This window comes from Mytilus californianus, unplaced genomic scaffold (genome assembly GCF_021869535.1).
Source record: "Mytilus californianus isolate M0D057914Y unplaced genomic scaffold, xbMytCali1.0.p SCAF_5, whole genome shotgun sequence".
In the NCBI taxonomy this organism is placed as follows: Eukaryota; Metazoa; Mollusca; class Bivalvia; order Mytilida; family Mytilidae; genus Mytilus; species Mytilus californianus.
Genome location: NW_026262701.1, coordinates 47997233 through 48012566, shown reverse-complemented (window position 1 = coordinate 48012566; position 15334 = coordinate 47997233). Strand labels below are relative to the sequence as shown.

The following is a 15334-nucleotide window of genomic DNA, read 5'->3' as shown; positions in this document are numbered from 1 at the left end:
GAAACAAATCTCAGGTTTTGTTTTTAATTAAGAAAACAAACATACAAGTTAACTTTCATCTTCTAAAAAAATATTTCTGCAAAGACGCTATGTTTTCTGAAATTGTTAATGACCACAGGGCTTGTTTTAGAAGAAGTAAGGTCAGTCATCTTTTACTATATACCGTAATCACAGAACTATTAAAGAAAAAATATTCTTACCTTAACACAATTAAACATATAAAGCTGTCCAGCAAGGATTTGTGTTTTCTGTCTAATAAGGGTCAAACCTTGTAATCTGAAATGAAAATAGTACATTTATTAAGTAAAATAAATAAGTCTTTAGTCATGAATATTAGATCAAATTTATCATGCCTATGTAATACATTGTAATTTGGTTTGTGTGCACATCATTTCTGTATGGTCAGGTAGATTTTTGGTTTGTCAAGGTATCAGGTAGATTTTTGGTTAGTTCAGAGTTAAGGTAGATTTTTGGTTAGTTCAGAGATCAGGTGATGTTTGGTTATTTCAGAGATCATGTAGATTTTTCGTTAGTTAAGATATCATGTAGATTTTTGGTTAGTTCAGAGATAAGGTAGATTCTTGGTTAGTTCAGAGATCTGGTAGATTTTTGGTAAGTTAAGATACCATGTAGATTTTTGGTTATTTCAGTGATAGATTTTTAGTTAGTTCAGATATCATGTAGATTTTTGGTTAGTTCAGAGATCATGTAGATTTTTGGTTAGTTCAGAGATCTGGTAGATTTTTGGTTAGTTCAGATATCATGTAGATTTTTGGTTAGTTCAGATATCATGTAGATTTTTGGTTAGTTCAGAGATCATGTAGATTTTTGGTTATTTGAGAGATCAGGTAGATTTTTGGTTATTTGAGAGATCTGGTAGATTTTTGGTTATTTCAGAGATCTGGTAGATTTTTGGTTAGTTCAGAGATCATGTAGATTTTTTGGTTAGTTCAGAGATCATGTAGATTTTTGGTTATTTCAGAGATCTGGTAGATTTTTTGTTATTTCAGAGATCTGGTAGATTTTTGGTTAGTTCAGAGATTGAGTAGATTTTTGGTTATTTGAGAGATCATGTAGATTTTTGGTTATTTCAGAGATCAGGTAGATTTTTGGTTATTTCAGAGATCTGGTAGATTTTTGGTTAGTTCAGAAATCAAGTAGATTTTTGGTTATTTGAGAGATCAGGTAGATTTTTGGTTATTTCAGAGATCTGGTAGATTTTTGGTTAGTTCAGAGATCATGTAGAATTTTTGGTTAGTTCAGAGATCATGTAGATTTTTGGTTATTTCAGAGATCTGGTAGATTTTTCGTTATTTCTGAGATCTGGTAGATTTTTGGTTAGTTCAGAGATTGAGTAGATTTTTGGTTATTTGAGAGATCATGTAGATTTTTGGTTATTTCAGAGATCAGGTAGATTTTTGGTTATTTCAGAGATCTGGTAGATTTTTGGTTAGTTCAGAAATCAAGTAGATTTTTTGTTATTTGAGAGATCAGGTAGATTTTTGGTTATTTCAGAGATCAGGTAGATTTTTGGTTAGTTCAGAGATCTGGTAGATTTTTGGTTAGTTCAGATATCATGTAGATTTTTGGTTAGTTCAGAGATCATGTAGATTTTTGGTTATTTAAGAGATCTGGTAGATTTTTGGTTAGTTCAGAGATCATGTAGATTTTTGGTTAGTTCAGAGATCATGTAGATTTTTGGTTAGTTCAGAGATCATGTAGATTTTTGGTTAGTTCAGAGATCATGTAGATTTTTGGTTATTTCAGAGATCTGGTAGATTTTTGGTTATTTCAGAGATCTGGTAGATTTTTGGTTATTTCAGAGATCTGGTAGATTTTTGGTTATTTCAGAGATCTGGTAGATTTTTGGTTAGTTCAGAGATCAAGTAGATTTTTGGTTATTTGAGAGATCAGGTAGATTTTTGGTTAGTTCAGAGATCTGGTAGATTTTTGGTTCGTTCAGAGATCAGGTAGTATTTCTGTGGATTTTTTGTTTCATGGTTAGCCCTTTCTATCTGAATTTGCTACAATTGATTTTTGTAATTTTCAACTTTGTTTATGTATTTATATAAGAAAAGATTTAAGTTTGAAATTAGTAATATTTTGAATTTGTTTTTGTACTCCCAAAAGTTGTTTATGCTTCATTTTATTGCTTGGTATGTATCGGGTTACAAAAAACTTCACCAAACTAACAGTTGAAATGGTTCTGTCAATGTGGTGCTAATATTACAAGTGTTTTTTTAAAAGTTAATCCTAATGAACTGGCATTATTTTGAAACAATGAGCTAACATGCCGTAACATGGAATGTGCCAATTATTTTTCAACACATATGTTCAAATTGGATTTTTTTAATTGTAGCATGGGAAAACATCACAAATGCCAATCCTGAAAACAAACTGGCATTTTTAAAGTAAATGTTGCAAAATGAATTAAAGATATCATAAAGCAGACCCCCAACGATGATTTGTATGACAGGTTTATCTCCCTTCTTCTTTTTTCTGTAATTTCCCCTATCTGTTTTATGATTCTCATCAACCTGATCTTGGGTAATATGACTTATCATAACTAATTTATGAACTCTCAAAAACTATTAAAGAAAGCCTTTATAACTTCTTATCCACTTTATAGATACTGGTAGTACGATTTGAATAAACTTTGATGTATAGAATGTTTAGAAACAACTTGAGGGTAAAGTTATATAATATGAAGTTTTTTGCAATCACAAGTTCTGCTGCCAGAGATGAAATAAACAATGCATGTAATGAATGATTTGTTCTGCTTCAGAATTTGTAAGTTCTGGTATTAATTAAGCCTTACTTAAAATACCTTTGTCATTTTGTAAACTGCTGGGGTAAAAATTTATTTTGTTAAAAATCTCAAATTCTGAGAAACATTTTATTTTGTGTTAGGATTTAAAAGGAGATTGATAAATTGGTATAATATTTATGTTTATGTGCATATTATTTTTTTGTGAAATTTGAAAAATATATTCTTGTTAAAACTTAAACACAAAAATTTTGAGAAAGACTTTTTGTGATGTAAAATTTCTAAAAGTATTACTGGTACACAATTTTGTATGTTATGTACTTCATATGTGGATGTGCTTAAAGTCAATTGCAATTCAACTATATTATTTGGAACAAATTTGCTTAGGTACATTCAAGGGGTGAAAGGGAGAGAAACAGAGAGATTTTTTTTCTTCCAAGTGGGAGAGATTTGATAAAGTTGTTATTAGTTGGCTTATCTTCAGAAGGAGATTGTCCTTTTTTCAAATATTGGAAACTGCCACCAAAATTTTGATGAGTGGACATCTGTGCTACTGAATGAATAAAGGACTTTGATTTTTATTATGCTAACTTCATCATAGCCTTCTAATATTAAAGCACCCTGAATGTTATATTTATGGTAAAATTATATATTTTTGACGTTTGGTATGTAACATTCATATATTTCATTCTAATGGTCCTTGATGGCAGAGTAGTCTTAGTAGTTCTACATTGATCAATAGCCTGTCAACTTTGAGACCCTGTTTTGGCGTGTTATTTTTTACAACAATCTTAATTGACAAGGATTGCCAATTTTCCTTCTGAAGGTCTTTGTTTCTCTCCAGACTCTCTGGTTTCCTCCACCCAATAAATAATCAGGTTGCCATGATATAGCCACAGCAGAAAGTGGTGCTAAACACCAATTAACAAACACACAATGTAACATTCAAATGTCAGACTGAGTAGAAAGTGGTGCTAAACACCAATAAACAAACACACAATGTAACATTCAAATGTCAGACACAGTAGAAAGTGGTGCTAAACACCAATTAACAAACACACAATGTAACATTCAAATGTCAGACTGAGTAGAAAGTGGTGCTAAACCCCAATAAACAAACACACAATGTAACATTCAAATGTCAGACACAGTAGAAAGTGGTGCTTAACACCAATAAACAAACACACAATGTAACATTCAAATGTCAGACACAGTAAAAAGAGGTGCTAAACACCAATTAACAAACACACAATGTAACATTCAAATGTCAGACTGAGTAGAAAGTGGTGCTAAACCCCAATAAACAAACACACAATGTAACATTCAAATGTCAGACACAGTAAAAAGTGGTGCATAACACCAATAAACAAACACACAATGTAACATTCAAATGTCAGACTAAGTAGAAAGTGGTGCTAAACACCAATAAACAAACACACAATGTAACATTCAAATGTCAGACACAGTAGAAAGTGGTGCTAAACACCAATTAACAAACACACAATGTAACATTCAAATGTCAGACACAGTTAAAAGAGGTGCTAAACACCAATTAACAAACACACAATGTAACATTCAAATGTCAGACACAGTAAAAAGAGGTGCTAAACACCAATTAACAAACACACAATGTAACATTCAAATGTCAGACTGAGTAGAAAGTGGTGCTAAATACCAATAAACAAACACACAATGTAACATTCAAATGTCAGACACAGTAAAAAAAGGTGCTTAACACCAATAAACAAACACACAATGTAACATTCAAATGTCAGACACAGTAAAAAGAGGTGCTTAACACCAATTAACAAACACACAATGCAACATTCAAATGTCTGACTCTGTATTATTGTTATTTAATCAATATGGTATATTTTCTGAGTTTCAGACAAGCTTCTGTCTTTTGTTGAGTCATTTTGGAGGTCAAATTACTATTAAGTCTATTTAAGGCTGTGAAAGCTGATTTTGTGGTTTGATGAAATTTGATCTTCTTTGACTGCAAGCATTAAAGTTAATTACATGTTAATCTTATATACATTTGTATTAATTTTTTTCAGGTAAGTGATAAACAAGACCATAACACAGCAGAATCACATTGAAATAATTAGTAGGTACATGTATTTAATCAGTTTAGGTTATTGTATAAAGCTTAATTAAGATGATTAACTGATTTGAAAGCCTAGAAGCATTTGTCTCTAGCTTGGTCAATATGTGGAATTCATTTCAGGTAGTTGGCATTAGTAATATTTTCTTCAATTCCTTAATGTCAATATCCTCTTTTTGGATATGTATGATGGCTTGTTTCAAAGCTGAGACATTTTCACACACAAACAGTTTGATTTTCGAAGTACCATATGAGCAAAATATAGGACTACCAGAGAACCAGTTGTATGATATGGCTTCTCTAAGTGAAAAATCACAATTTTTATACGACCGCAAAAAAATTTTGTGGTCGTATATTGGTATGACGTTGGCGTCGTCGTTGTCGTCGTCCGAAGACACATTGGTTTTCGCACTCTAACTTTAGTTTAAGTGAATGGCTCTTTTTGAAATTTTACCATAAGGTTAAATACCACAAAAGGAAGGTTGGGATTGATTTTGGGGGTTATGGTACCAACAGTTAAGGAATTAGGGGCCAAAAAGGGGCCAAAAATAAGCATTTTCTAGTTTCCAGACAATAACTGTGGAACGGTGTATGGATCTCTCTGAAATTATACTACAAGTTTCCATACCACAAAGGGATGGTTAGGATTTGCTTTGGTGGGTTATGGCTCAAACCGTTTAGGAATTAGGGGCAAAAAAGGGGGAAAAACAAGGTTGTCCTCATTAATGGACAAATACTTTAGTACAAAACATAATTTAAAGCAGTGTAAGGGAGATAAATCAAATACATCATTGAAATTATCTCCCTTACACTGCTTTTAAATTATGTATAAAGTAATGGTTAATGAACAATAAAGATAATTTAAAACAGTGTAAGGGAGGTAATCCAAATACAACGTTTTGGTTACTTCCCTTACACTGCTTTAAAATTATGTTTAAAGAAATGCATATTTATAAAGGAAGACCAGTAAAAATATCTGCAAATGTTGCATCATTTTTTTTTACAAAAAAATCCATATGAAAGATTTGACACTATATTTTTAATTCTATTATAAAATATAATATGTAGAGACAACAACATCTGGGTTACCGCAAGGTGATAGTTTTATTGAGTCTACATGTTTCGCCACTTACGGTGGCGTCTTCAGGACAATTTAAACATAGAAAACAAATACTGAAGTACATAAAATGCGGTGCATATGGGGTTACAAAGGTTAACAAGACGTAACGTCACAATAATTGATTTGACAACTTTTAAAATGAAAGTGAAAGTAAAAGTTAATAATGCATAGTCAGTGTCTTTTCCAAAATGGACAACACCTCACAGGACATTCCGTACCATTCCAAAAGGCTTCACTCGGAAAGAGGTACTACTTCCAATTGCGTCGGGAATGTTGTAAGATGTATGGTAGTCGCACATGTAGGGCATGGTGGAAGTTGTGGTGAATTGGTTACATTTTGCGGTTGTGGTACACTATCCATGTTGCAAGTTTATTTCAACAATAATCGTGCGGTTCTGCGGTTCAGTACGTTTTGCGGTGGTCTTCTTATTCGCGGGTTTTCCTTTTCTTCGAGGTATGGGCGGTTTCTTCAGTGAGGTTGGTGGTAGAATGGAACTGGTCGGTAGACATGAGGCTAACGGTTGTAACTACAACGCAGGACGGCTAAGGTGGATCGTGTGCGGATGCAGGGGTTCACAGAAAAATAAATAATTTGTGACGAGTGAACCAACACCTTCTAACGGAAAAGCTGGTAGAGTAACCAAGATGGATACCGAAGTATGCTGCGGTTGTCTTAAAACCTCATGGAAATATAATATGTAGAGACAACAACATCTGGGTTACCGCAAGGTGATAGTTTTATTGAGTCTACATGTTTCGCCACTTACAGTGGCGTCTTCAGGACAATTTAAACATAGAAAACAAATACTGAAGTACATAAAATGCAGTGCATATGGGGTTACAAAGGTTAACAAGACGTAACGTCACAATAATTGATTTGACAACTTTTAAAATGAAAGTGAAAGTAAAAGTTAATAATGCATTGTCAGTGTCTTTTCCAAAATGGACAACACCTCACAGGACATTCCGTACCATTCCAAAAGGCTTCACTCGGAAAGAGGTACTACTTCCAATTGCGTAGGGAATGTTGTAAGATGTATGGTAGTCGCACATGTAGGGCATGGTGGAAGTTGTGGTGAATTGGTTACATTTTGCGGTTGTGGTACACTATCCATGTTGCAAGTTTATTTCAACAATAATCTTGGTTACTCTACCAGCTTTTCCGTTAGAAGGTGTTGGTTCACTCGTCACAAATTATTTATTTTTCTGTGAACCCCTGCATCCGCACACGATCCACCTTAGCCGTCCTGCGTTGTAGTTACAACCGTTAGCCTCATGTCTACCGACCAGTTCCATTCTACCACCAACCTCACTGAAGAAACCGCCCATACCTCGAAGAAAAGGAAAACCCGCGAATAAGAAGACCACCGCAAAACGTACTGAACTGCAGAACCGCACGATTATTGTTGAAATAAACTTGCAACATGGATAGTGTACCACAACCGCAAAATGTAACCAATTCACCACAACTTCCACCATGCCCTACATGTGCGACTACCATACATCTTACAACATTCCCGACGCAATTGGAAGTAGTACCTCTTTCCGAGTGAAGCCTTTTGGAATGGTACGGAATGTCCTGTGAGGTGTTGTCCATTTTGGAAAAGACACTGACAATGCATTATTAACTTTTACTTTCACTTTCATTTTAAAAGTTGTCAAATCAATTATTGTGACGTTACGTCTTGTTAACCTTTGTAACCCCATATGCACCGCATTTTATGTACTTCAGTATTTGTTTTCTATGTTTAAATTGTCCTGAAGACGCCACCGTAAGTGGCGAAACATGTAGACTCAATAAAACTATCACCTTGCGGTAACCCAGATGTTGTTGTCTCTACATATTATATTTCCATGAGGTTTTAAGACAACCGCAGCATACTTCGGTATCCATCTTGGTTACTCTACCAGCTTTTCCGTTAGAAGGTGTTGGTTCACTCGTCACAAATTATTTATTTTTCTGTGAACCCCTGCATCCGCACACGATCCACCTTAGCCGTCCTGCGTTGTAGTTACAACCGTTAGCCTCATGTCTACCGACCAGTTCCATTCTACCACCAACCTCACTGAAGAAACCGCCCATACCTCGAAGAAAAGGAAAACCCGCGAATAAGAAGACCACCGCAAAACGTACTGAACTGCAGAACCGCACGATTATTGTTGAAATAAACTTGCAACATGGATAGTGTACCACAACCGCAAAATGTAACCAATTCACCACAACTTCCACCATGCCCTACATGTGCGACTACCATACATCTTACAACATTCCCGACGCAATTGGAAGTAGTACCTCTTTCCGAGTGAAGCCTTTTGGAATGGTACGGAATGTCCTGTGAGGTGTTGTCCATTTTGGAAAAGACACTGACAATGCATTATTAACTTTTACTTTCACTTTCATTTTAAAAGTTGTCAAATCAATTATTGTGACGTTACGTCTTGTTAACCTTTGTAACCCCATATGCACCGCATTTTATGTACTTCAGTATTTGTTTTCTATGTTTAAATTGTCCTGAAGACGCCACCGTAAGTGGCGAAACATGTAGACTCAATAAAACTATCACCTTGCGGTAACCCAGATGTTGTTGTCTCTACATATTATATTTCCATGAGGTTTTAAGACAACCGCAGCATACTTCGGTATCCATCTTGGTTACTCTACCAGCTTTTCCGTTAGAAGGTGTTGGTTCACTCGTCACAAATTATTTATTTTTCTGTGAACCCCTGCATCCGCACACGATCCACCTTAGCCGTCCTGCGTTGTAGTTACAACCGTTAGCCTCATGTCTACCGACCAGTTCCATTCTACCACCAACCTCACTGAAGAAACCGCCCATACCTCGAAGAAAAGGAAAACCCGCGAATAAGAAGACCACCGCAAAACGTACTGAACCGCAGAACCGCACGATTATTGTTGAAATAAACTTGCAACATGGATAGTGTACCACAACCGCAAAATGTAACCAATTCACCACAACTTCCACCATGCCCTACATGTGCGACTACCATACATCTTACAACATTTCCGACGCAATTGGAAGTAGTACCTCTTTCCGAGTGAAGCCTTTTGGAATGGTACGGAATGTCCTGTGAGGTGTTGTCCATTTTGGAAAAGACACTGACAATGCATTATTAACTTTTACTTTCACTTTCATTTTAAAAGTTGTCAAATCAATTATTGTGACGTTACGTCTTGTTAACCTTTGTAACCCCATATGCACCGCATTTTATGTACTTCAGTATTTGTTTTCTATGTTTAAATTGTCCTGAAGACGCCACCGTAAGTGGCGAAACATGTAGACTCAATAAAACTATCACCTTGCGGTAACCCAGATGTTGTTGTCTCTACATATTATATTTCCATGAGGTTTTAAGACAACCGCAGCATACTTCGGTATCCATCTTGGTTACTCTACCAGCTTTTCCGTTAGAAGGTGTTGGTTCACTCGTCACAAACTATTATAAAATAGATTAAGTTAGCACTATGGTAAATTTAAATGGGTAATTATGATTGCCAACTCCATTGGAAATTTGAATTGAGATTATGACCATATCTTGAGGGAAAGAATTTTTTGGGGGGAAAAAAGGGGGGGAGGGGTAAAAAGAAATTGTGGGGGGTCAATTTTTTCTCATTTCAGATTTCAGAAATTAAAAAGAATTATTCTTCAAATATTATTTTTTTTTTCAAATTTCAAATGTTGAAAAATTTCAAGAAGTAATCTTTAATTGCACAGTATGGCGCATTAGATTTGTAAAATCTTTGATCACATATATTTATTGTTATGCCGAATCTAACAGTGTATTTAGATTTTTAATTTTGGGTCCAGTTTTCAAAATAGTCTACATTAAGGTCCAAAGGGTCCAAAATTAAACTTTGTTTGATTTTAGCAAAAATTGAATATATGAGGTTCTTTGATATGCTGAATCTAAACATGTATTTAGATTTTTGGCCCAGTTTTCAAGTTGGTCCAAATTGGGGTCCAAAATTAAACTTTGTTTGATTTCAACAAAAATTGAATATATGGGGTTCTTTGATATGCTGAATCTAACCATGTATTTAGATTTTTTATTTGTGGACCCCGTTATCAAATTGGTTCATATTGAGGTCAAAAGGGTCCAAAATTAAACTTTGTTTGATTTCATCTAAAATTGAATTATTGGGGCTCTTTGATATTCCAAATCTAACCGTGTATTTAGATTTTTAATTTTAAGTCCCGTTTTTTAAATTGGTCTACATTAAGGTCCAAAGGGTCCAAAATTAAACTTAGTTTGATTTTAACAAAAATTGAATTCTTGGGGTTCTTTGATATGCTGAATCTAAACATGTGTTTAGATTTTTGATTATGGGCCCAGTTTTCAAGTTGGTCCAAGATAGGGTCCAGTATTTAAACTTTGTTTGATTTCAACAAAAATTGAATATATGAGGTTCTTTGATATGCTGAATCTAACCATGTATTTAGATTTTTTATTTGTAGGCCCCGCTATCAAATTGGTTCATATTGAGGTCAAAAGGGTCCAAAATTAAACTTTGTTTGATTTCATCAAAAATTGAATTATTGGGGTTCTTTGATATGCCAAATCTAACCGTGTTTTTAGATGTTTAATTTGGGTCCCGTTTTTTAAATTGGTCTTCATTGAGGTCCAAAGGGTCCAAAATTAAACTTTAGTTTGATTTTAACAAAAATTGAATTCTTGGGGTTCTTTGATATGCTGAATCTAAACATGTGTTTAGATTTTTGATTATGGGCCAAGTTTTCAAGTTGGTCCAAGTTGGGGTCCAAAATTAAACTTTTTTTGATTTCAACAAAAATTGAATATATGGGGTTCTTTGATATGCTGAATCTAACCATGAATTTAGATTTTTTATTTGTGGGCCCCGCTATCAAATTGGTTCATATTGAGGTCAAAAGGGTCCAAAATTAAACTTTGTTTGATTTCATCAAAAATTGAATTATTGGGGTTCTTTGATATTCCAAATCTAACCGTGTATTTAGATTTTTAATTTTAAGTCCCGTTTTTTAAATTGGTCTACATTAAGGTCCAAAGGGTCCAAAATTAAACTTAGTTTGATTTTAACAAAAATTGAATTCTTGGGGTTCTTTGATATGCTGAATCTAAACATGTGTTTAGATTTTTGATTATGGGCCCAGTTTTCAAGTTTGTCCAAGTTGGGGTCCAAAATTAAACTTTGTTTGATTTTAACAAAAATTGAATATATGGGGTTCTTTGATATGCTGAATCTAACCATGTATTTTGATTTTGGACATTGGACCATAATAGGTAAATTAAAAAAATTCAAGTTCTTAGACCACATTCTTTCTGTGTCAGAAACCTATGCTGTGTCAAATATTTAATAACAATCCAAATTCTGAGCTGTATCAAGCTTGAATGTTGTGTCCATGCTTGCCCCAACTGTTCAGGGTTCGACCTCTGCGGTCGTATCAAGCTGCGCCCCAGCGAAGCATTTTATTACATAATGTAATTCACAGGAAATTCAGTTCTTTGCAATTTTAATAAGTCAATAGTTTTCACATTTCTATTTTATTGCCCGTTGCACTTTAATACTGAACAAATGGTTGAGCTCATTCAATTCTTTAGAATAGCAACATGTCCAATATGATGGTTGAAGGCCATACACCCAGGGTACCACTAGTGGAGCAGACGGCTTTTTACCCTTTTTCAATATCTTAGTGCATCCTCTAGCAGTATCTTTAGGTTTGTATGATCTTTATGTTGCTCAATATTTACTTTTCCGTGTTGTGCTTTGTGGATTATTGTTTTCATCCTATTTCTTTTGGTTATGAAGTTTGTCTGTCCTTCCTTAACAATATATTTGTTATGGCCCCTTGGTTTTTTTTTTTTCTTTTCTCACAAATGAGACCCATATATTTGTATTGATGTGTAAAAGTCATACTCAACTTTTCAAGTGTTTTTTATGACCTCTTGATATTTTCTTAATTTTCTCAACAAGTGAGGCCTATATATTTATTTTTATCACTATTTTGTGCATTTTTCCTTTGATCTTTTTGGTGATAGATTTTCATACCATGCTACTCGCTTGAGATGGAAAATTATCATCAGAAACTAAGGGCGCACATGAGGTTGTCAATGTAAACATGAACGACCTCATAGGCAAAATAGTGATAAACAGATTATTAATGGTCTTTCAAACTCGAGGATGTTTCTCAGCCACATCTCATCTCATCTTAGGGCTATCACCCTTCGATGAGATTGTAGCATAGAAACACTCTCTCGTTAAAAATCCCATTAATAATCTATAAGTATTGACATTTATATAACAGCCATGATTTTGTTGGTCTCTCCTGGACTTGTGAGTTTTGATTCTCCCTTTGGGATCTTCTGCCTCTTTTTTGCATATATCTAACAAGTGCTTTATCATTTTATGTAACTATTATCTGCACTTAAATTAAAAATAGAAATCACATACATTCCTAAATACTACTGGAACAATTAACTTGCTAGATATAGCACAAATGATTACTTAAATTATATTTTGTTGGAAATCACCTCAGTACCTATCATGTTGAATTCATTAGCTTAATTGGTCGTGAAATCTAAAAGCAGAGGATTAAATCAGAAGTGTGATGAGATTCATTAATTAAACTGCATTATGGATGTAGTTAGTAGCTTTAAAATTCTGGCAAAGAAGTTCATCACATCTGCACCTTAAAACACCTTTATTGCAAGTCCCCCGGTAGTTTAAGAATGTTGTCCCCTGTTGAAATTTTATTATGAATTTATATAAAATATTCCATGAATTAGTTGGTTGCAGGAAATAATGATAAAGAAATTGAACTGATGGTTTGATTAATATTTTTCAAATTGATTGATGCAATCACAGTGATGAAAATTGAGTTCAAAGGTCTACCCCCAAGACTTTTCTCTTGTGCTATCCTAACATTTTTCAAATGTACATACATTATTTTGATTTTTTGATTTTGTTTCTTTTTATTTTTCTTGCTACAATGTAAATTATAAAATTTTATAGTCGACGCCCGGCGAATAATCTTCAATAATTGAAGGATCGCTAGAAACTTAAAGAAGAAGAACAGATTTGGAAGGAAATTTGTCAATATTCAGTTAATATTCAAAAGATATGAAATAATTAGGGTTTTCTTGTCTTTGGTCAGGTTGTTGTCTCTTTGAAACATTTCCCACTTCCATTCTCAATTTTATATTATATAAAAATTAGGAGAGTGGTATTATTGGCAATGAGACAACTACAATGTATCCACCAAAGTTCAAATGAAGTGGAAGTAAACTTAATTGTTTTAAATTAAAATTCATTTTGGTGAGATTTATGTTGCTCAATCTTGAGTTTTCAGTGAATTTTTTTATGGACTGTTTTTTCTCTTTTCGTCATTATTTCTTTTGCGACATTGGTGTTGACTGTTTTTGTTGTACTTATTATTTTGATTGCCTCTTGGTTTCTTCTCCCTCTTTTTAATAACATAATAACATAATAGCCTATATTTTTAGTAATGCTTATTCACAGCTAATAAGCTAAAATTGTGAAGCTTTGTAAACTCCCAACATCAGAATTAATCACATGTAGAACAAGGTTATTAATTAATCAAATATGTCTTAATTAATTTAATTACCGTTTATCAGCAGCAGATAAAAACATGTAACTATATCTACATGTTTACATTTAGTTTATCAGTTAAATGAAGTAGGGGGTGAAATTCAAAGATTTACATGCAGAAATTAACCACATTGTTTCCGGCAGGTTTTGCAGGTTAACATGGATTTTTTTGGGGCATTGACTGAAATAGAATGATTTTTTATCGTATTGTTCAAGGTCTTAAATCTGTTACATTAATATCTTTTACAGATTGGTATGGAAATTCATACGCCCTGTTAAAAGAAACCATTGACTTTGTAAATTCTTACACTCTGTTGAAAGAAACCTTTAATTTGGTAAATCCTAGCACACTGTTTTAAGAAAATTTGACTTGATTGATCCTTACACCCTGTTTAAAGGAACCATTGATTTGATTAATCTTTACAACATGTTTAAATAACCCATTGAAAGTTTACTATTTTATCAAAGATTGATATAACTACATTGTACTGTTAGATTGTTTTCTGGAGTTCCCATTTTCAAGGTAAGATAAAGAATGATATGATTTCTGGAATAACCTTCCTCTGAAAGCTTGTGACTATAATTTCAGTTAGCTAGAATATATAAAGTTTGAGAACATAAAAACCAAACAGACCTAATAGAAAACAGCCAAGGTCAACTTTGCTTGAGGGAGTTGCACCATTATGTTAAGGGAGTCAGTATGTCAAGGTCACAAGTGACATAAATTTGGATGAAAAGTATTGGTTATTAAGTCTCCCAAACGAAGTTTGGGAAGACTTATTGTTTTTGCTCAGTTCTTCTTCTTCTTCTTCTTCTTCTTCTTCTTCTTCTTCTTCTTCTTCTTCTTCTTCTTCTTCTTCTTCTTCTTCTTCTTCTTCTTCTTCTTCTTCTTCTTCTTCTTCTTCTTCTTCTTCCGCCGCTTTTAAATTTGAACTTGTCCGCACCCGTTCTCCAAAACCGCTTGTAAGATTAACTTAGGGTTTCACAATATGTTAGACTAACATGTCTAGTGGTGCAATCAGGGTTTTGTTTTTGCAATGGGGTTTATAAAGGGGTACTTTGAGGGGCAAAAAGAAAGGAGGGTTTTAATGTAGAACCCTATGGGATTTTATTTTTTAAAATTTTCAAATGATTATTAATTGAAAACCGTTTGTGATAGACACAATCTTTTTAATTAAAAATGTTCTAAATGATAAAGCACATTAAATGAAATACAGGGTTAGTCCCCAGGGGTCACCCCCGCCCCTGCCATTCAAGAAAGTTCTAATATCTTGTAAATGGTCGAGATCCCCACCCCTAAACCATATATATTCTGGTTTGTCATGCTAAGATGGTTTGAATGATATACAGGGTTAGTCCCAAGAGGTCATCCCGACCCCCTGCCATTTGAGAAAGTTCTAATATCTTGTAAATGGTCGAGATCCCCACCCCTAAACCATGTATATTCTGGTTTGTCATGATAAAGCACATCAAATGAAATACAGGGTTAGTCCCCAGAGGTCACCTCCACCCCCTGCCATTTAAGAAAGTTCTAATATCTTGTAAGTGGTCAAGATCCCCACCCCTAAACCATATATATTCTGGTTTGTCATGCGAAGATGGTTTGAATGATATACAGGGTTAGTCCCCAGGGGTCACCCCCACCCCCTGCTATTTAAGAAAGTTCTAATATCTTGTAAATGGTCAAGATCCCCACCCCTAAACCATATATATTCTGGTTTGTCATACCAAGATGGT

At 34.0% G+C, this 15334-nt stretch overlaps 2 protein-coding genes and 1 long non-coding RNA gene across 6 annotated transcripts in view; 2 read left to right on the top strand and 1 right to left on the bottom strand.

The window, feature by feature from the left end:
- Nucleotides 1-15334, top strand: part of LOC127702382 (probable ATP-dependent RNA helicase DHX35) — a 197653-nt gene that overhangs the window by 146132 nt on the left and 36187 nt on the right. The gene's annotated exons all lie outside the window — the stretch shown is intronic.
- LOC127702384 (uncharacterized) overlaps nt 1-15334 on the top strand; it is a 110606-nt gene that overhangs the window by 78225 nt on the left and 17047 nt on the right. The window lies entirely within an intron of this gene.
- LOC127702383 (probable G-protein coupled receptor B0563.6) overlaps nt 1-15334 on the bottom strand; it is a 66571-nt gene that overhangs the window by 42716 nt on the left and 8521 nt on the right. For both annotated transcript variants that reach the window (XM_052206538.1, XM_052206537.1), the window contains exon 3: nt 201-276. The gene's annotated coding sequence lies outside the window, so the exon portion shown is untranslated. The remainder of the gene's footprint in view (nt 1-200; nt 277-15334) is intronic.